This window comes from Odocoileus virginianus, chromosome 12 (genome assembly GCF_023699985.2).
Source record: "Odocoileus virginianus isolate 20LAN1187 ecotype Illinois chromosome 12, Ovbor_1.2, whole genome shotgun sequence".
Taxonomy (NCBI): Eukaryota; Metazoa; Chordata; class Mammalia; order Artiodactyla; family Cervidae; genus Odocoileus; species Odocoileus virginianus.
Genome location: NC_069685.1, coordinates 27,186,810 through 27,209,755, shown reverse-complemented (window position 1 = coordinate 27,209,755; position 22,946 = coordinate 27,186,810). Strand labels below are relative to the sequence as shown.

General features: G+C 40.9%; 2 pseudogenes; one reads left to right on the top strand and one right to left on the bottom strand.

The window, feature by feature from the left end:
• Positions 1–12,456: 12,456 nt before the first annotated feature.
• On the bottom strand, positions 12,457–16,021 carry LOC110132997 (hsc70-interacting protein-like; annotated as a pseudogene).
• Positions 16,022–18,044: 2,023 nt separating this feature from the next.
• On the top strand, positions 18,045–21,724 carry LOC110132983 (eukaryotic translation initiation factor 1 pseudogene; annotated as a pseudogene).
• Positions 21,725–22,946: the final 1,222 nt, after the last annotated feature.

Here is a 22,946-nt window from a genome sequence, read left to right as displayed (position 1 = left end):
GAGTAATAATTGGTTACGTGAAAGTCGCTCAGTTGTGTCTGATTTTGCAACCCTATGGACTGTAGCCTGCGAGGCTCCTCTGTCCATGGAATTCTCCAGGCAAGAATACTGGAGTGGATAGCCGTTCCTTCTCCAGGGGATCTTCCCAACCTTAGGATAAAACCCAGGTCTCCCACATCGCAGGCAGATTCTTTACCATCTGAGCCAGCTGGGAAGCCCAATAAAATTATATGGGGATTATGCAGTGAATTATGCAGTGAATCTGTGGATTGAAAGTAACTAATAACTGCTTCATATAATCTAAGATTCAGAAATGCCTATGATAAAATAACTACAAAGAAGTAGAATCAAAACGCAGTCCTGGATGTTTTGATCACTGAAGCTGGAACAATGGGAATAACCATGAAAGCTTATTTCTAAAATAAATCCTTATAAGAGTCAGTGAGCAGAGAAAGCAGACTTTTAGAAGAACTAACTTCAAAAAGGATTCTCAAAAAAAAAAAAAAAAGATTCTCTATATAATAGGGATCAAATTGTTAAACTAAAATGATCAAGTCCTCCCAGGGATACAGGTCGTGTCTCAGCCATCACCGTTGACTCGGACATTTCTGGAGACCTGGTGCACTCACTCTACCACTCTCCCCTGTGCTCACGGCCCAGGCTTCTGGGCGCTGAAGTTCCCCATCAGTCAGTTGGATGGTGGTAGAGGACCAGCCTCTGAATACAGAGCTCCTGGGCTCTGCAGTACACTGGAAAAGGTCTTGTGAGAGCCAGAAAGTGCAGCCTGCGTGTCTGGTGAGATCAAACCTGAAGAGAGAGGGAGATAAGGAGAAAGTTGAGCCATCACTCACTTCTTTTACTAACTCTCTGAAGTTGGCTGGCTTCACACTAGACCTGGTGATTAAGGGGAAAGAGATGGCTCTTACAATTCAACTTCTTTAAGTAGAAAGAAATTTAAAGCTTCCCCTGAGCATTCCTCTCTACATGCTTCAAAACAAACCTCAGGGTCTCTAGGCTAGGGCCGGTTCTCATCTTGCGCACAGCCCTTGGTGGGGAGAGGGAGTGGGTCAGGCGTCTCCTGTGGGACACAGGAGAACTCTGTGGTTCTCTGCCTTTTCACAGCAATCTCCCAAAGGGAGGAACAGAGTCACAACACCAAGGGTCAAACTGGCGACCCTGAGAGGTCATTCCACTCCCAGAGAGCACGCACAGGCTGTTATTCTGAAGAGGGGAGACTGCTTGCAGTTTTCCAAGTAGGTAGTCTGGAGTTTGCTAAAGAAGTGCTTTTTTTTTTAAATAAAATAAAAAGAAGTGCTTTTTTGCTCAGTTATCCCTTGTAGAAGAGATCATGTATAAAAGTTAAGAAGATTCAATACTGAGAATAATTTTTTTTTACTTTAAAAATTTTTCTAATATATAAGTGTGATTCTTAGTTCCAGAGACTCAATTACTCAGTTATCAGAGATTAATATGGATAAGGTGACAAGACCTATACCATCTACCTCGCTGCTCAAACAGAAATCTAGGATTCATGTTGTTTCCTCTCTTCTCATACCCAGTCTGAGTCTCATTATTTGTCCTTTATGTATACACACACATGTATATATTTTTTTAATTCGTCTGCTTTTTGGGTCTTAGTTGCATCATATGATTTCTTTCATTGAGGCACATGGACTCTAGTTGTGGCATGCAGGCTCAGTAGTTGTGGCACATGGGCTTAGTTGCTGTGCAGCGTGTGGGATCTTAGTTCCATGACCAAGGTTCAAATCCACATCCCCTGCATTAGAAGACAAATTCTCAACCCCTGCACCACCAGGGACGTCCCTCAAAATATTTTAATTCATCCAGTTTTCTCCATTCCCATGACACCATTTTACTTTAAATCACAGCCCTATCTCACCTGAACAATTACAATAATCTCTTAAATGGAACTCACTCTTACTTCTCTATACTCTGTCTTGTGGTAGCCAGAGAGAATTTTTTTTAAAAACATCATACCTTTTATGAGGTTGTATCATCTTCAGTGGCTTCCTTCAAGGCCTATAGATGATCTGGCCCTTCCCTACCGTCTTAACTTCATTTGCTACCATTCTCTGCCCTCATACCATGGGCCTGTTTGAAGTCCCTGGGCTAAGCCAACCTCTTATCTGCCTCAGAGACTTGGCCCTCGTTTCTCCTGTCTGTAATACTGGCCTCCTCGTGACTGGTTCTTTCCTGTCTTTTAGGTCTTAGCATAAACGTCACCTCCACAGATAGGATCTCCGCAACCTGTCCTCTTCCCTTGTTTTTCTCCTTTTATTAATATCCTCTGCTTATCGTGTTCATAGCACTTATACTCTGAAATTGTCCTATTTATTTGTTAATGTATATGCTGACTGTTGATCTCTTCTCTCCCACAACAGAGTCTAAGCTTTTCCAAGATAGGAACCATACTTGCCTTTGTGACATCACTGCATCTACAATACTTGTAACAGTGTCTAGAACATAGTAGATATTCAGTGGGTATTTGTGAAATGAATGAATAAAGAAAGGTCATCTGAGCAGAGGTTAGCAAACTCTAACTAACCCATCAAGGGCCAGAGAGTAAATATTTTAATGTTTGTCACCTACAGTCTCTGTTGCCTGTTCTTCATGTAATGACCACTCTTTACTCTTACAAAAGCAGACCACGGGCTGGATGTGTCCCAAGGGTCATGGTTGCCAAGCCCTCATCTAGACTAAGGGAGAAGTTTACCCATGACCATAGTTACCTCTGATGTCTAACTTTTGTATGCTTGTCTGAGTTCTAGGATGTGGTAGATAAACAGGAGTAGCTGTGTCAGGTGTTATCTCCTTGTTCATGACCTCTTAGTGAACCTGTTTCCCTCAGTTCTTGGAGAGGAATAACTATCAGATAAGATATCGCTCAGTCGTGCCTGACTCTTTGTGACCCAATGGACGGTAGTTCACCAGGCTTCTCTGTCCATGGAGTTCTCCAGGCAAGATTTCTGAAGTGGGTAGCCATTCCCTTCTCCAGGGGATCTTCCTGACCCAGGGCTAGAACCCAGCTCTCCCACACTGCAGACAGATTTTACCTTCTGAGCCACCAGGGAAGCCCTAGTTATGGGAATAACCACCAGAGAATAACTTTATATGCTACCTGACTTCCTCTACACCTCATGGCCAGTTGTACTAAAGCTAAACTCTACCCTAATCACTTGATGTCTGTGTGGAATTTGGAATTGGGCTACTAAAATTTAACCAATTAGATGCTGTGATGGGCTCTCGAAGTAAAATAGTTGAGTAGATCCAAAGCAAATGTAAGAGCATATTTTCAGAGAATAGAGATAGCCACAATAAAAAGGAAGTCAGTCTACTAAAAACACTGAGAAAGAAGGAGCTACACAGGTAGAAGTAGAGACCTGAAGCCCCACGGTCCTGTGAGAAAAGGACTAAGTGCCTTGGGCTCTGTACATCAAGTCCCCTGGCCTGCATGGTCTAGGTTTGCTTTGCTTATGTCCTTGATATCTGTGAAGTGGTCCGTTGTTATCTCTCCTTAACTGACGTAATTTGAGAGAGCTTCTATTCCTGACAATGGGACTGACTGTTTCAAGTTACTCTCAAAACTATCAATCAATACACGTATATTTGACAGATGCCTGCTATGTTTAGGACATCTGATAGACATTATATGTACAAGAAATTGTTACTGCCTTTAGGGAGGGTAGATATAGTTGAGGGATGAGACAGAAATATACAAAATAATAATTAAAAGCATAAGGCCGTGTGTGGTAAGTAAACCTCATGACAGGATTCTATGTGTCTAAGGTTTAAAAAAAATCAATTTTAATGGTATTTAAAGCAAAATGAAAATGGATGCTGAGGAAATAATACTGTTTCAAAAGAATTACACAGTAGTGCATCCTTACAAATGAAATTGCTTTTTATTAAGAATTACACTTTTATTTATCTGAGTATTAAAGGACGTTTTAGCTGAATTTTAAAACTAGCCATAAGTCAAATCTATCCAGATTAACCGAGAATAAACCATTCCTGTACTCTTTCTGAAAGAGATAATGACTATCCTCAGACTATCTAAAAAATGTTTGGTCTTAACAACAAAGGACAGATAAAGTCCCTGGTGTGTTCAAAGTGAACTCAGGTATTTTATCAATACAGGCATCAGGTTACCAATTGCTTTAAAAATGCACTCCCTGATACTGTCTCTGTGTGGACAAAACATTCACTCTGAAAAACCATCTCTAGAGATCTGTGTCTAATATAAATGTGTATAGGAATTAATTTTTCATGAAAAATGTGTAGAAATACCATCTTCTAGAGATGCTACCTATAAGATCTACTTAGTCTGAAGTGGAAATAAACTCCATAAAGAAGACAATTTTATCAGGATTTGTTGTTGTTGTTGTTGTTGTTGTTGTGGCATGGGATATCTTTAGTTTTGAAATACAAACTCTTAGTTGTGGCATGTGGGTTCTAGTTGCCTGACCGGGGGGGCCCTGCATTGGGGGCACAGAGTCTTAGCCACTGGGCCACCAGGGAATTCCCTATCAAGATTTTTTTTAACAAAGTTTTTATCAAAGCATTGTTTTAAAAGGAAATAAAGATGGGAAGTGGGGAGTAATAAAATTAATTGCCTGTCATATGAATGAATAGAAATTCAGCCTATGTACCATAATCTACACTTTAGGTACCAGCGATTTTTCTTCATCCACTGAGTATATACACTTGATACAAAACAGGGTTATGAGTCAGTAATTAATTCGTGTTCATATGCCAATACTGATAGTATTAATATTATATCCATTAACTAATCAGTGATTCTCCAACTTAAGATCAGAATCACTTGGGAGCTTGTCAAAACAGATTTACTGAACTCCCAGAGTCGCTGATTTAGTAGGTGGGCTGACAATGTGCACTTCTAACAAGTTTCTAAGGTGATACCGATGCTACTGGTCTGAGCGACTGTACTGAGAACCACGGAACTAACAACATTCACATAAGCCTGGACTTCCCTGCTGGATATACCTAGAGTCCACTAGAACTCTGTAAAGAAACAGTCTGAGGTGATTTTCTTATGAATTCTAATGCTCAAAAGTCAGACAATGATTCTGGGGGTTCTGTCTGTAATTCTGATTAATTTTTAATTTCCTCATTTTCACATAAGGCCCAATGCCAGCTCATACTGGTGGCTTGGGTAAAGAGGTACATGTGGCAGACTCCAGGGAGAGTCACCAGCGAGGGACCACAGCAGAAAATCTTCTCACCAAATCAGTTCACACTAATTGCTCTAGTGACTGTGCTGGGCCAGTCCAGCTGCCGTGTTTGGAAAGGACTGTCCAAAAGAAATGGAGTGCTGGCACATGCTACTGCATGTGTGAACCTTGAAAGTATTATGCTAAGTGAAAGAGGCCAGTCCTCAGAGACCACATAAGATGTTATACTATTCATATGAAAGTTCAGAACAGGGAGGCCTATGGATACCAGAGAGTAGACTGGTAGTTTCAGAGCTGATGGGGAAGGGGAGAGGCGGGGGAGTGGGGGAGGAGGTTATCTAAAGGGTACGAGGTGTCTTTTTGAGGTGATATACATGTTCTAAAATTGTGGTGATGGTTGTACATACCTGTGAATATACTAAAAACCATAAAATTGTACACTTCAAATGGGTGAATTATATGATATGTGATTTATATCTCAATGAAGCTGTTAAGGAAAAAAATACTGTCCGCTGGCAGTTTGGTCATCCTCATGCCATGCTCACCATCTTCATGGTGTCCAAAAAGCTTTCCCTGGTACTTGTGCATGCACAGACTGTCTCAAACAGATGGGCAGGCACTAATATTAGTGGCCAATTCCCAAAATATAATTAGGCTTTTGTTACCTATTACTTTTATCTGAAGTGGCAGAAGAAAGGTTATGAAAAAAGCACAAAAGACCAACAGAACAGTTTTCTGGCTTCTTTCGGAAGTGGTTTGTAAGATAAAAATTAAATGTTCCAAGTGTGAGAATTAGGAGAAATCACTGAGGCGAGGCCTACACCCTAGGAAAGCACAGTTTGAAGGGGACCATGAAACTTGGGCTTCAGAAAGCATCTTTATATATCCTGCAGTATAGAGATGGTATTAAGAAGTGAAATAATTTTTCTTTCAAGGGCTACATGAAGAAGCTGGTATGTGAAGGAAAATGCCCTGAACTGTCCAGGCCTTGGACACACTTTAAAAAAAAAAAAGCTTCAGAAAATGCAAGTCATCCCAGAAGCAAATTACCTCAGAGGTAATTCATGACTATGTTTGTGAAACATTTTCTGAGCACACATAATGGCCCCCAGCACTATCGTCAGACACTGTCCTAGGCTTAAATAATACCGAGGAAAGAGAGGCTGTCCCAGTCTTCAAGGAACTTATTGTTCTACTACTTTCTGGTGACCACTTTGACAAATGGTGCTTTGGAAGCATAGAAAAGGGACAGGTAAATTATACCATGGGCTTAGAGACAACTTCCTGTAGAAAATGACCCATGTGCCGAGTTTTAAAGGATAAGTAGAAGTTAGCTAGCTAGAGAATGAAGGGATAGGACATGGCAGTGTGACCTTAAAAGCAAATGAGGAAGCTTAGCTTTGGAAGGCACTGTTGGCAGTGGCTTGGCTCCTTCACGGTCCTGGCACATGCAGAATCGGTCTACTGTGGTTCTGGAATTCCCTGGGTAACCCTGATCTCTGGAATCTGATGACATTACTTCCTCCTGTTATTTTTCCACTCATAGAATTTGCCATTGGTGGTGGCTTGCTATCGTTGCTTGCTCCTGCTTGCCTCACCATCCTGATGACTTCTTAGCTCTTTCATCAGCTCTGCAACCAGTTTACTATAGTAAGTGTCCTCTGCTCCAAAGACCAAAAGAGGGAAAAAAAGCAAAAGAAAAAAGTGGGAAGGCATAGAAACAACAGACAGTATCATTTCTGATAGGAAACGGCAATTACTTGCGAATGGCTGGGGTGAACAGTTGTATGAGGGGAAAGGAACAAATAAAACAAGAGAAGTAGAGTGTTAGGTGCTAAACTGAAAGCCACAGTCATTGAAGGATTAAGCAGGTGTCTGATTAGCATTTAGTAAGATCACCTTCGAGCTTCCCAGAAGGCACTAGTGATAAAGAAATGGCCTGCCATTGCAGGAGACATGAGAGACTCAGGTTCGATCCCTGGGTCAGGAAGATCCCCTGGAGGAGAGCATGGCTTCCCACTCCAGTATTCTTGCCTGGAGAATCCCATGGACTGAGGAGCCTGGCGGGGCTACAGTTCATAGGGTCCCAAAGTGTTGGACATGACTGAAGTGACTTAGCACACACGCATGCAAGATCACCTTGGTAGTAACGCAGAGAGCAGGTTTATTGGGGTTGGTCATGCTCAGCTTATCAGTAGGAAAACCATTTAGGAAACCGTTTCAATAACTTGGTGAAGGATGATACTGGCATGGACTAGGCAGCAATTCTCATATATTTTGGTCTCAAGCGCCCTTTATGCTCTTGAAAATTATTGAAGTCTCCAAGATAGCTGACTTAGTTCTCCATGGCACATACAGACATAACAAGGTGATAGAAAAGAGATTACTTGTTGATGAATATTTCCATTTAAGAGCCTAGAAAACTTTTCTGAAAAATCTCTTGGCTGATTCTCTTCTAGTGCTTGAATTAGTCACTGAAAAGATGGGGCAGAGGAAGCATCATGTCCTCTGTTTGAAACTAATCATGATTCTGTCTCTGGAGCCAGGATTGGGGCTGGATTCAGCCTCCTCTGAAGGTTATGGAGGCATCTACCAACAAAAAAGGCCGTGGAAAAGGTAAGGGGTTTAGGGAAGCACTATTGGTGGCTGTCATAGGACTCATCAGTGTAGAAGTTGTCCATCAAAGTCCCAGATCTAGAGATGATTAACCAGAGAGACAATGAAGTAAAATGAGCTGTGACCTGAGGACTGGACTGTAATGCACACTGACACTGAAGAAATGAGCAAAGGAAAGGCAAGCTCTGAAAGAAAGTCTGGGGTAGAAGGAATAGTGGTTAGAATCATTGGGCTCTAAGTCAGGCCGCTATAGTTGAGCTTCAAGAGTGCTGTTACCTGTCTGATCTTGAGAAAATTACTTAGATTTTCTAAATCTGTCTTCTCATCTAAAAGATGGCAGAAATAATTATGCCTATTTCATTAGTGCTATTAAGAGGGAGGATTAAATATAGTAATTGTGTAGTTGGCACAGAACCCTTATTAAATGAGGGCTATTGTCTTATTAGCGTTTGTATTAATGAGGATCTGCTTCAGAGATGGAAAGATAATCAGATGTAACAGCAGTCAGGAGAGAAGAGAATTAAAAAAAATATCTCCAGTGATAAATACTGAAAAGAAGTCGCTTAAGATAAGGACTCTCATGCAATACTTAAGGGTTATACTTTAGCATCTACTATTGGCTTATATTAAACTAGCAGTCAACTAAATCCACAAGATATTTTTACACAAACTCTGGTCAGACTAGGTCTCCATCTTTCTGTACCTGTGTAGCTAGCTGCAAGATTTAATTTATGTACTATGTTGTAGCTAACCACTAGCCTTGTAAGATTAATTTGAATCTTTGATCTATTTTGCTTACATTAGGTGACATTTTCATTGTTAATGTCATCTGCATATTTGATATGTATATCTTGTTTATTTTTGTCTAATATTTTAACAGTTAAGTGGTAAGTTATGTTTATCTATGCTTCATTCTGTTTCCATATTTATTTCACATAGGGTTGTGATAAATAAGTAAATGCCAGAACATGCCTAATACTGTGTATAGCACAAAGGAGATATTCCTGAATTCTTCCCTACTGCCTTCTCTCTTCTTCCCTGGATCACTCTTCTTTTTCTCTCCTTTCTTTTAAAATTTCTTTAAAACTTTGTTTTAACATATTGCCTTGCTTACAAAGAGAAACTACATATAGAATAGGATAGTGTTTTAAAATCCAATTGGCTGGAATAGATTAAGCTGAATTCACGCTTTGAGTTGGTGACAGCTCCATAAAGTGAGGATAAAGGCATAAATATACTTCTGTCTCCTTTTCTCATGGTTCGCTAATCCCTGCTCAAATGCTCTGCCTCCCATCCCTCTCTCCCACATCCCCTCTAGACCCTCAAAACAGAGCACAGTCACTTCACTGCTAATAGAAATGAATTCATTGAGTATCTATAATGTGTACAGCATCGGGTTAGGATGGAAGTTAAGATACTTGAAGCCAAAAACAGTCTCTCTGCCTTTTAGGACCTAATGAAATCTGGTATGTGGGTTTAATTCCCTTCTGCTGGAGTCTCTTTGTTTTCCTGTAAATCAACGATCCCATGCTAACAGCTAGGGGAAAGAAAGAAAGGAGACCCCTTGTGGATTTTGCCCTCCCTCCCAGGTAATATGTACATTTTGTACGTGTGTTCTTTCGTGCTTCCAACAAATATTTCTGAAACTTTCATTGTGTGCCAGGCATGATTATAAATACTAAGGGTACTGTGGAGAATAAGGCAGGCAAGGTCCTTATTCTCGTGGGATTTATAGTCTAGACGGAGTAGACAGACAATAAACACAAAGAAAAATGCATGAACAGGGCACTGTTAGACATAAATGTGATCTAGAGTGTTTGAACAAGTGACACGCTGCAGAGTGGCTCCTTTGGGTTGAGTGGGCAGGAAAAGTTTCTCTAAGCAGGTGACATTTCAGCTGAGACCTGAATCACAAGAAAGAACCAGTTACACTAAGATCTAAAGAACATTCCAGGCAGAAGAAAAACTAGTACAGAGCCCCAGAGGTAGGGATAAAACCCCTGTGTTCACAGGGCTGAAAGGAGGCCAGTGTAGCAGGAGTGTGGCATCCGAGGGGGAGAGTGGGATGAGATAAAGCAGGAAAGCCATGGGCCAGCTCACCTGACAAGGCCTGTCCAACCTGGGGGCCTGTGAGAGCATCCTGGGGAGCTTTAAAAATGCTGGGATCCCTCTTCCAGAGATTCTGATTCGCTTGATCTGAGGTGGAGCCCAAGCGACAGAAGTTTACAGAGGCCTCTGTGCAGGCAGGGTTGAGAATTGGTGATATCTGGGTTTCACAAGCCGGGCGGGGAGTTTGTATTTTCTTCTAAAGTGGAATGGGAAGTCACTAAAGGGTGTTTAGCAGAAGAGAGGTGGGATCTGAGTAATTTGTTTAAAAGACCCCTCTGGATGCTACATGGAGAATGGACTATGGAGGATCAAGAGAGGAAGCAGGTGATTATTGTCTTTTTGTGGACATATGCTTTCATTTCTCCTGGGTAAATACCTAGGAATGGAGTTGCTGGAAACAACCCAAATGTCTATCAAAAGGTGAATGGATAAATAAACTGTGATGTATCCATACAATAAAATACCACTCAGCAATAAAAACAAAGAACTACTGCAATAGCATGGGTGGACCTCAAAACCATTATACTGCGTAAACTTAGGCAGACACAGAACAGTATATACTATACTAATCCTCTTATGAGGTTTAGGAAAAGGTAAAACTAATCTGTGGTGATAGCAATCAGAAGAGGCTGCCTCTAGGGGCTAGAGACAACGGGAAGAGGTTTAGTAGAGAATTTATTAGGGTAATGGAAATGTGTATTTTGATTACATGAGTATACATGTTTATCAAAACTCCTTTGAATTGTGCACTTAGGATCTGTGCATTTATTGTACGTGGATTTTATAACAATTCAAAAAATGAAAAAGGACTACTGCGCACCTGGTAGAATGACTTTTAAAAAATGCCATGTGCTGAAGAGGATAAAGAACTGGGACTCCCAGATGTTACTGGTGGGAGTGCAAAATGGAAATTAGTTAAGTAGTTTCTGATAAAATTAAACAGGTACTTACCATACGGTTCACCAAACTCACATGTAGATGTTTACCAAGAGAAAGAAACTGTGTCACAAAAAGACCTGTATGTGAATGTTTATAGACAAAAGCAACAAGGGTTGTAGTTAGGAGGCTCTTTGCAGTGTCCTGGTGAAAGATGATGGCATAGTCTAGGCTAAGGAGATATAGATGAAAGATAGGAGATGGAATGGAAACAGGCTATGGAGGTGAAGAAAAGTCAGCAAGTTCAGGATATGTTCTGGAGGTAGAATCTGCGGGAACCCCATTGTTGATTTTGTGAGAAGGAGAGAAGAATCAAGAGTGACTCTTAGGCTTTTGGTATAAGCATCTGGATGGTTGATGATGTCACTTACAGAGCTGTTGAAGTCTGGGATGAGTAGGCTAGGGGAGAGGAAAATCAGAAGCTTTTCTAAGCCATGTTAAGTCTGAGATGTTTATTAGACTTTGTGGATATTTTAGTAGTGGACTGCTAGAAAATATGCTTCCATCTTTCATTGTTAAAATATAAACTTCCAGGGCTTCCCTGGTGGCCCAGTGGTTAAGACTCCCTGCTGCCACTGTAGGGGCCCATATTCCATCCCTGCTTGGAGAACTGAGATCCTGCAAATCATGCGCTGTGCTCGGTCGCTCAGTCATGTCAGATTCTTTGCAACCCCATGGACTGTAGCCCACCAGGTTCCTCTATCCACGGAATTTTCCAGGCAAGAATACTGGAGGGGGTTGCTATTTCCTTCTCCAGGAGAGCTTCCTGACCCAGGGATTGAACCTGCATCTTTACCACTGTGACACTTGCTGTGGTAAACTGTGTAGTGCCGTCAAAAGGAAAAAACTTTCAATCTAGTCAAGTGGAGAATGCTCTGATGGTAGGTGGCAGTAGAATGTAGTTCCTTGAAGTTGTGATAGAGTCGTAACAGACTTATGAGAAGGAGAATTAGATATATTTTAATGTTTCTCTATCATTGTGGACCCAACATGTAGAAAAGACAGGAAAAAAACCTTCAGGATGAAGTGAAACAATAAATAGTTTTAATCCAAGCCGGTGGTATAATCACTTGACTAGAGGTTTATGAGAACCAATCAGGCTTGAAAATTACATAATGATATGATTTGGATTTAGGGATATGGGCTAATATGGCCATTCCTTGTAAGTTATCTAATGCTATATAACAAATTACCCCCAAATTTAAATTAAAAAGAATATAAATGTTTATTATCTTACACAGTGTTTATGGATCCGGAATTTGGGACCGGCTTAGCGGGTGTTGTTTTTCAACAGAAAGGGCTGCTTAATAGTTGTTCTTGTTTTAATATTTTTCAGGTTTTAAAAACATTTAAAGTTTTTAATTCCCAGTAGGAAAATATTATCTGAATGATTGTTTTGATGGCAAACCACTGAAAATTTTTTCAGCTTCATTTGGGACAGAGGAAGAGAGACTGTCTTCGGAGCACCATAGCTTTCCCTTCAGCAGCAGGTCAGAAGTATACTGGGTTGTATTACTGTGACATCCATTCAGTGATCTCAGTTGCTTTTCCTTCAGCATGGGCTTTATTTGTCAGAAGGGCCTTAGGCTTGCCCTCCAAATTTGACTGGCCAATTACAGATGAGACTCACAACTTTTGGGCTGCTCTGATATTTCAACATATTGAAGTTCTGGATCACATCCTAGAAGGCCGTCATAACTTCTGAAACCTGCATGTCTGTAAGAACCTCTGGATCACTAGTAATTTCATTGAGCCCAAGCATTCCTGGCATTCCAGGCATACCGCATCCCATTCCAGGCATTCTTCCAGGAAAATTACCAGGTGTTGCCCAGGGAAAGCCACCTGAAAAACAGCTATATTGAGCTCCTGTTTGTCTTCTGATTTCTCCCTCCTTCTGGGGTCTTTTCTGTTCCTCCCAAGCCTTCTTAACCCTTTCCATTTTTTTCTTTGAGCCTTTGGTCTTCATGGTTTCACTCAGACTTTTTCTGTTGTTCAGCAGTTTTCTGGGCCCTTGGTTGAAATTCTTTAAGCATTACACTAACATCTTCATTGTAATCTAGTTTACAGGCAAGGGCAGAACCATGGACTACTTCTACCCAGTGGCTCAGAGGTTACATGTGCTTTCCCTGCCCACTTGTAAGGCTGAGCTGAATCAGGATTTATTTCAGTATCTCTGAAAAAGTTTCAGATGGTAGCATTTGACTTCTGTAATTTCATGGAGACTGGCTCTCTTGGCATACAGAGAAGATTCAGCTTGATGGCATCAGTGAACAAGTCAGTGGCTTTCTGTAGCTCACCATCATTTAGGGCCTTAATGGCAGCCACATTTTTATCATTTGCCTGATCCATCATCCCCTGTTATCTCAACATTTTCATCTCCCATTCCTTGGCAGGCATTAGTGTTTGATTCAATCACACTTTACATTTTTATATAGATCACTTTAGTTCAGTTGCTCAGTCATGTCCAACTCTTTGCAACCCCATGGACTGCAGCATGCCAGGCTTCCCTATCTATCACCAACTCCTGGAGTTTGCTCAAACTCATGTCCATCGAGTCAGTGATACCATCCAACCATCTCATCCTCTGTCATCCCCTTCTCTTCCTGCCTTCAATCTTTCCCAGCATCAGGGTCTTTTCCAATGAGTCAGTTCTTTGCATCAGGTGGCCAAAGTATTGGAGTTTCAGCTTCAGCGTCAGTCCTTTCAATGAATATTCAGGACTGATTTCCTTTAGGATGGACTGGTTGGATCTCCTTTCAGTCCAAGGGACTCTCAAGAGTCTTCTCTAACACCACAGTTCAAAAGCATCAGTTCTTTGGCACTCAGCTTTCTCTATAGTCCAACTCTCACATCCATACGTGACTACTGGAAAAACCATAGCTTTGACTAGATGGACCTTTGTTGGCAAAGTAATATCTCTGCTTTTTAACATGCTATGTAGGTTGGTCATAGCTTTTCTTGTAAGGAGCAAGTGTCTTTTAATTTCATGGCTGTAGTCACCATCTGCAGTCATTTTGGAGCCCAAAATCAAGTCTGTCACTGTTTCTATTGTTTCCCCATCTATTTGCCACAAAGTGATGGGACCGGATGCCATGATCTTAGTTTTTTGAATGTTGAGTTTTAAGCCAGCCTTTCACTCTCCTGTTTCACTTTCATCAAGAGGCTCTTTAGTTCCTCTTCACTTTCTGCCATAAGGGTGGTGTCATCTGCATATTTGAAGTTATTGATATTTCTCTGTGCAGTCTTGATTCCAGCTTTTGCTTCATCCAGTCTGGCATTTCGCATGATATACTCTGCATATAAGTTAAATAAGTAGGGTGACAACATACAGCCTTGATGTACTCCTTTCGCAATTTGGAACCAGTCTGTTGTTCCATGTCTGGTTCTAACTTTTGCTTCTTGACCTGTATGCAGATTTCTTATGAGGCAGGTAAGGTAGTCTGGCATTCCCATCTCTTGAAGAATTTTCCACTTTTGTTGTGATCTACACAGCCAAAGTGTAATTAAACTTTGGTGTAATCACACTTTGGTGTAATCAATGAAGCAGAAGTTGATGTTTCTCTGAAATTCTCTTGCTTTTTTGATGATCCAGCAGATGTTGGCTATTTGATCTCTGGTTCCTCTGCCTTTTTTAAATCTAGCTTGAACATCTGAAAGTTCATGGTTCACATACTGTTGAAGTCTGGCTTGGAGAATTTTGAGCATTACTTTGCTAGCGTGTGAGATGAGTACAATTGTGTGGTAGTTTGAACATTCTTTAGCATTGCCCTTATTTGGGATTGGAATGAAAAGTGAGATTTTCCAGTCCTGTGGCCACTGCTGAGTTTTCCAAATTTGCTGGCATATTGAGTGCAACACTTTCACAGCATCATCTTTTAGGATTTGAAATAACTGAAATTCTATCACCTCCATAACTTTGTTGGTAGCGATGCTTCCCAAGGCCCACTTGACTTCGCATTCCAGGATGTCTGGCTCTAGGAGAGTGATCACACTATTGTGGTTATCTAGGTCATGATGATCTTTTTTGTATAGTTCTTCTGTGTATTTTTGCCACCTTTTCTTAATCTCTTCTGCTTCTGTTAGGTCCATACCATTTCTGTCCTTTATTGTACCCATTTTTGTATGAAATATTCCCTTGCATCTCTAATTTTCTTGAAGAGATCTCTAGTCTTTCCCATTCTATTGTTTTCCTCTATTTCTTTGCATTGATCACTGAGGAAGGCTTTCTTATCTCTCTCCTTGCTATTCTTTGGAACTCTGCATTCAAATGGGTATACCTTTCCTTTTCTCCTTTGTCTTTAGCTTCTCTTCTTTTCTCAGCTATTTGTAAGTCCTCCTTAGACAACCATTTTGCTTTTTTGCCTTTCGTTTTCTTGGGGATGGCCTTGATCACCACCTCCTCTATAATGTTATGAACCTCTAACCATAGTTCTTCAGGCACTCTGTCTATCACATCTAATCCCTTGAATCTATTTGTCACTTCCACTGTATAATTGTCAGGGATTTGATTTAGATCATACCTGAATGGTCTAGTAGTTTTCCCTATTTTCTTCAATTTAAGTCTGAGTTTGACAATAAGGAGTTCATGATCTGAGCCACAGTCAGCTGCTGGTCTTGTTTTTGCCAGCTGTATAGAGATTCTCCATCTTTGGCTGTGAAGAATATAATCAATCTGATTTCTGCATTGACTATCTGGTGATGTTCATGTGTAGAGTCTTCTCTTGTGTTGTTAGAAGAGGGTGTTACTTACCTCACTCGATATGCACTTATTTGGTGGCTCAGACCATAAAGAATCTGCCTGCAATGCAGGAGATGCAGGTTCAATCCTTGGATTGAAAAGATCCCCTGGAGAAGGGAATGACTACCCACTCCAGTATTCTTGCTTGGAAATCCCATGGACAGAGGAGTCTGGCAGGCTGTAGTTGGATACCACAGAGCGACTAGCACTTTCCTTTACTTGGAAGTTTGTTTGTCTTTATGTTTTCCTCTGCCTTCTCAGTATCTGGCTTTTCTTCCTTGGTATGTTCTTCTGACTTAGTTTTATGAGTAGCAAGTGGTGTTTCAGCCCCACTATCCTCCACCCACTCCCTCAGTAAATACATTTCTTCAGCATGCAGGACACTGGAATCTTGCTTACATATTTCCATGACAGTTCAAAGCCTCTCACTTTGAGGATTCCTTGGTCCAATAAGGCTGAGGCTGAGACCAGGTTCCACACCGGGACCACACAGTAGGGTGAGACTGCTGAGTTTTGAGTCTGGATATCTCCTAACATCACGGTCAATACGTTGGGCAGGACTACAGTTATTTGAAGGCTTCACTGGGGCTAGGGTAGCTGTTTCCCAGATTCATAAACATGGCAATTTAATTCTAGCTGTTGGTAGGAGGACTCAGTTCCTCACCACATAGACCTCTCCCTGGGCTGCATGAGTAGCCGGCTTCCGCCACGGTAAACAATCCAGCGGTGTGCAAGGTAGAAGAGGCAGTGTCTTTTATGACCTAGCTTCAGAAGTCATTCTCCATCATTTCCACAATATCCTATTGATTACAGGTCAGGCTCATTCAGAGTAGAAGTATCTACACAGGCGAGTGACTAACGGGAGGATAGCCTCACTAGAGGCCATTTTGGAGGCTGGTGTCAAGTCCCTTTCCAGGTTTTGTAGTTTATGATATATTAAGAGTTTAAAGGGACCCTTCTTTGTGGTGCTATATGAGAAAAATTCCCCTAGATATTTATGGCTCCAGACCTTATATGCAATTCAACCAGCTTTAGAATATCGTCAAAAGAATTTGGGAAGATAAACATTTTTTTTAAGCAATAAGCATTTTTTAAAACATTGGGAAAGCTTACAATTAAATATAGAAATATACTAAAAATGAAACACACAGTATTAGTATTTTTGTGTAAAGGATTCTGTATATTTAGTATTTTAAGTTTTTATAGTGTTTAGGAGAAGACCTAATAGAATTATTATTCTATTACACATTATATGTGTAATGCTTATTTAAAAGGTGTAACTAAGTAATTGATTTGCATTTGTGATTTTAAGTGGAAATGTTTCAAATGTAAATGCAACATTAGACATTTAAAAGAACTTAAAATTAACATATTTATAAGATTAATTTATTAGATATATGTAAATTACTTAGGTACTTGGAAAGTGTTTTTTGGTTTCAGTTGGATTTTTTGGTCATTCAACAGAAGAACTTTATATATTTATATATATTATATTTATTAAGTTATAAATTTTTAAAATAGATTAATTAAATGTGACCAACCATTAATCAAAAGTCCCCTTAGAAGGGATTGTTTAAATTTAACTATATCTATAAAAGTTTGTAAATCTATATATAAGCTAACATAAATATCTCCTTGGATTTTGATTTTGTAAAGGCAAGCATTAATTTTTCAAAACCAAAATAACTTTCGAACACTTTTCCTTGAATGCACTGAGGTTAACCTTGAGTAAATAGATTCACTTGGATGGCAGGTGGGGAAGCAGAGTAAGAGAGATTTTGATTGATGGGTCAACCCTGCCTGGAGAAGCATGGGCTTGATGACTGAGCTGGTCCACAGATAAGAACTCTTCTCTGCCTGGGCCTGAGGGTGGGGGAGGGGGGCAAGGAGCCAGACCTCTGCAGGTGTTGTCTGTTCCCCCTCCCACCTCCTTGATCTCACGTGCTCCATGCGTGTAATAAGTGCCACTAGCCTTAATTCCAAGTCACAGCATGATTCTTTCTTTCTCCAAAAAAGCTGAGCACATGGCATACTGGTCTTTATTAACTTGTTCTTTGATTGTCCAGGGGACTTCTAACTGACCTGCAGGACTAATTGTGGCTATATTAAGCAATGAGTACAGTTAAAAAAAAAAAAAGAACATCAGCAAGTCCAAGACATAAAAGCTGCAAGTTCACCACATTGTCATAATATGACTTATAAAACAAAAATATAGCTAAACATTGATTAGTATGGGTTATAGCACAGACTCACATTTAGCTTTTGGTTGTAATATTGAAGTTTTAAATTCACTGTAACTGATAAGGTTCAGTATAAGCCTGAACCTCCTACCCAGCTGGGTTGTGGGCAGGAGTGCTCTTAAATTTTCCATTAGCTGTATTTTTTGTGTCTTCCATCAAAGTTCAACTCCCAGTTCATGCTCTTTGCCTGAGATGACATCTGGATGCCAGAGAAGAGCCTTGGAAGTGCCAAGTGCCAGAGTAGGGGCTGCTGTCTGAGGGAGGATGGCCTGCTCTTCAGAGTGGCACCTGTCCAGTGCTGGCTCTGTTGGCCTTCCCAGCAGTTTTAGCATCCCCTGCTGCTGACTCAGGAGTCACCACAACCTCTCAATCCCAACTTCTGCCGGAGGCCTCCTCTTCCCCTCCCCATGCCCCCCCCCCCCAACCTCGCCCCCCGCCCTGCTCTGCCCTTCAGCAGTGCAGGGTGCAACTCCCCACTTCCTATCCTGCTTTTGAGAGTTCCTGGTCTAGTGGCAGAGATTAACATATTTTGTGGAACAGGTAACATTTAAGCCAGAGTTTGAAAGGTCTGTTCAGTTTCAGCAAGCAGAGATAAAGAATAAAAAATGACTTCCAGAAAAATAGAAGCATGAATATCAAAGGACACAAATTGTTCCTTTTTCCTTCCCCCTCCTAGTTGTATTTCTATAAAAATCATCTTCTTGGTACCGTGTGATCACATGGTTTCTGTAAGAATCATCTTCTGACCATATAATATTAGTTGGTGAATGTTGGTGGAATTCTTACTCAATGGGCCAATCAGTTCTTCCTTGGGAATTTTGAACTGAAACTAAGAAAAAAAGTAGTCACTTTCTCTTGGTTAACAGAAGTTAAGTTTTGGAGTTCTCGATGACTATGACCTTGAGAAGAGAAAGAAAAGCAGAAAAGAGAAAGGAAGAGTAAGAAAAAGAAATGTAGCAGATACAGAGAGGAAAAACATCACAGACCGAGAATCCTGGTGACCGTTGTGTCTCTCATTTTGGACATTCCTGAGGTTCAACTGCATTTCTGATCTTGGGATCCTTGAGATATAGTAATACCTTTCTGATAAATTTCTTTTCCCTTAAGCTAAATTGAGTTTTTTGGATGTTGTTTTTTGTTGTTGTTGTTTTTAGGTTTTTTTTCTTTTGACAATTCTCCTAATGAATTGTGTTAGTTTCCTATTGCTGCTGCAATGAATTATCAAAACCTGGTAGCTTAAAACAACAGTTTATTTTCTCACAGTTCTGGAAGGTGCAAGTCCACAACCAAGGTGTCAGCAGTGACATGCTCCTGCTAAAGAGTCTAGAAAAGATCACTTCCTTCACTCTAGCTTCTGGTGGTTGCTGGCAAGCCTTGGCATTCCCTGGCTCCTAGCTGCATCACTCTCATTTCTGCCTCCATCTTCACGTGGCCATCTTCCTTCTGTATGTCTCTCTGTGTCTTCATATGTCCTTCACACTAGGACACCAGTCATTTGATTTAGAGCCCCCACTATCCAGCAAGATCTCATCTAAACTAATTACATCTGCAAAGGTCACACTCTGCGAGTCCAGGTGGACATGAATTGGAGGGGATACTGTTCAACTAAGTATACCGTTCAACACACAAAGGCACTGGGGCTACAAGTTTAGGTCCTGTTTCGAGCCAGGTGCTTGAGGAGGTGGAGTGCTCTGCTGAGGTTGCCGAGGTTTGCTCTCTACCCACAGGGAGGCACTGAGTTCTGTATGCAGGAGAGTATCATGGTCAGAGTTTCGTGGAGGGTTGCTTTGGTCACAGTGTGCCAAATAAACTGGGGCCGGGAGGGCTAAGGAGGAAGGAACACCAGTTTTACCACTGGATAATTCAAGTGACAGGAAATACCATCTTGAGTCAGGATAGATGGTATGGGAAGAGGAGGAAGGAACAAGTGGGAGACATATTGCAAATTCAAAGTTAACCAGTTGTTGTTCAGTCACTCAGTCATGTCCAACTCTGTGACTCCACGGACTGCAGCACGCCAGGCTTCCCTGTCCTTCACAATCTCCTGGAGTTTGCTCAAATTCATGTCCATTGAATTGATTGTCATCCAACCATCTTATCCTCTGTTGCCCCCTTTTCTTCCTGCCCTCAATCTTTACCAACATCAGGGTCTTTGCCAGTGAGTCGGCTCTTTCCCTCAGGTGGCCAAAAGATTGGAGCTTCAGCATCAGTCCTTCCAATGAATATACAGGGTTGATTTCCTTTAGGATTGACTGGTTGGATCTCCTTGCTGTCTGAAGGACTCTCAAGAGCCCTTCTGTAGCACCACAGCTCAAAATCATCAATTCTTTGGCGCTCAGCCTTCTTTATGGTCCAACTCTCACATCCATACTTGACTACTGGAAAAACCATAGCTTTGACTATACGGACCTTTGTCAGCAAAGTAATGTCTCTGCTTTTTAATATGCTGTCTAGGTTTGTCACAGTTTTTCTTCGAAGGAGCAAGCATCTTTAAATTTTATGCCTGCAGTCACTGTTTGCAGTGATTTTGGAGCCCAAGAAAATAAAGTTAACCAGACTTGGCAGTTAATGTGTTGTGGGTGGGAGGAAGTGAGCAAAGGAAGGGAAGCATCTAGGTCCCTGAACATGGCCGAGTGGTTGCCAAGTGAGAGATAGTATTACCCCGAGGTCTGGCATTAAAGGGAAACACAAGGCTTGAGGACCCCATGGGGTAGACCCCAGAGACTTCATGAGTGGTCAGGGAGCTGGAAGTAGGCTTTTTTAGTTGGGAGCACTTCCATGAAAAGCATCCCATGTTTGTGTAAGAGGATTCCCTGGCATAGTCCTTACCTGCTTTTGCTTTTGTGTTTTCAAATACTCTTTACCTACATCAGGGTCTTTGTCTGGACAGTGTATTTTTTAATTTTAATAGATGTTTCCAGGTTACTTTCCTAAAAGGCTGTAACAATTCACTTTTCTACTGGCATTGTATGAGAGTCCCCTTTCCTCCTTATTCCCACGATTGGTGAGTATTTCACTCTTTAATTTTTGCTATCTGAAATTATGACTTCTTTTAATGGCTGCAAAACATTCCACCATATCAACATACCATAAAATGCTTAAATATTTTCCTATTTTTGGACATTACATTGTTTCCCTTCTTTGCTATAATAAAATTAATAATCCAGAAATGGGCATTTTTACATAAATCTCTGTCTATCCAATGATACTTATAACAACTGTTATAATTTGAGAGAATAAAACATAGATATAAGTTTCCCCAGGCCCTTGCTTTGTTGTTTTTCTTCCTGTGTGCCTTTCTTTCCTTTCACTGGTAATATTTTAGGTGGACAGAGGAGGGTATAAGAAACAGAAAGGGTTAAAACAAATAGATTTGCCCAGTCACTCAGCCACCGCCAAGGATTCAGCAGCCTCCCCGTCGAGCCCTCTGGCTTCCCCAGATCTGGCCCCCTCTGCCCGCCTTCTCCCACCACTGCCTTCTGCTGGCCGTTTCCACTGAGGAAAAGGAATCCTATCATAGATCTGCTATCCAGAACCTCCACTTGCTCGACCCCTTTGTTGATGAAGTAAGGGTGATGATCTGCATCCTGCTGGCACTGAGGATTATATCCATATAAGAATTCAACAGAGAAACTGCAGGAAGACCCTTACTACTATCCAAAGGATCGCTGATGATTACAATTAAAAAAAAAAAACACAAAACAACTAGTGAAGGCGTTTAAGAAGAAATTTGCCTGCAATGGTACTGAAATTGAGCATCCAGAATATGGAGAAGTGATTCAGCAACAGGGTGACCAGCGCAAGAACATATGCCAGTTCCTGGTAGAGATTGACTGACTGAGGACGACCAGCGGAAGGTTCATGGGTTTTAAGGGCTTTTGGCTCACTGAAGCTTAAGTAAGTATTTCCTTGCAATGAGTAGAGTTTCCCTTCTATCCTTTGTCACAAGTTTAAAAACTTCACAGCTTGTATAATGTAACCATTTGGGGTCTGCTTTTAATTTGGACTAGTGTAACTCCTTCATGCAATAAACTGAAAAGAGCCATAAAAAATAGATTTTTAATTTTCTATTAATTCTATTCATGTCTGTCATTACTAAAGTGATCTGGAATTGCTGTTAAGCCATTAAAATATATATATATATATATATATATATATATATATTTATTTATTGACTGTGCCAGTTTTATCTGTGCCACGAGGGATAGTCAGTCTCTGCATATGGGATCTTTTTTGATTGAGGCATGTGAAGTTCTTAGTTGTGGCTTAAGGGACCTAGTTCCCTGACCAGGGATCGAAACCAGGTCCCCTGCACTGGGAGCATGGACTGGGAGCCCCTGGAGCACCAGGGAGGTCCCTGAGCCATCATTAATTCTCTAATTTTACCTTATCCATACATGAAGTTTCTCATTTAATGGAGGGAAGAACAAATGCATCCTAGTATCCTAGCACTGTCTATAACCTACAAAACCAGCTTAACTATTTTCTTAGACATTGAAATTCTGAAAAGCATCAAACTTTTCTTGCCATGATGATGAAAAAAAAATATGAGATTTAAATCTTTATACCATGAATGGTGTATGTTATAATTGTTGTTGTTTAGTTGTGCAGTCGTGTCTGACTCTCTGCAGCCCCAGGGACTTTAGCCTGCCAGACTCCTTTGTCTATGGAATTTTTTCAGGCAAGAATACTAGAGTGGGTTGCCATTTCCTTCTTCAGGGGATCTTCCCAACTGAGGGATCGAACCCTCATCTCTTGCATTGCAGGCAGATTCTTTATCACTGAGCCAACGGGGAAGCCCATATGTTATGATATATGACCGGAAAAATAAACATCTTTTTCTATATTCCTCTCCCTTAAACTTTAGCTATTACAGTCAGAATGCTTCGATTGCAGAATTCTCACTTGAGCAAGGTTTTTATGTAACATTATTCATATTCTTGGCCTTGGATGCCAATTAAGTCTCTCAAGTCTAAAACTGCTTTGTTTGCTTTTTAAAGAAATCTGCCCACCTTACAGACCTACAAGTTAACTCACCAGCTTGCTTCCCCCTTTTCCTCCCCAGAGGACTTTGCTTCTGTTGGTTTCCTGCCA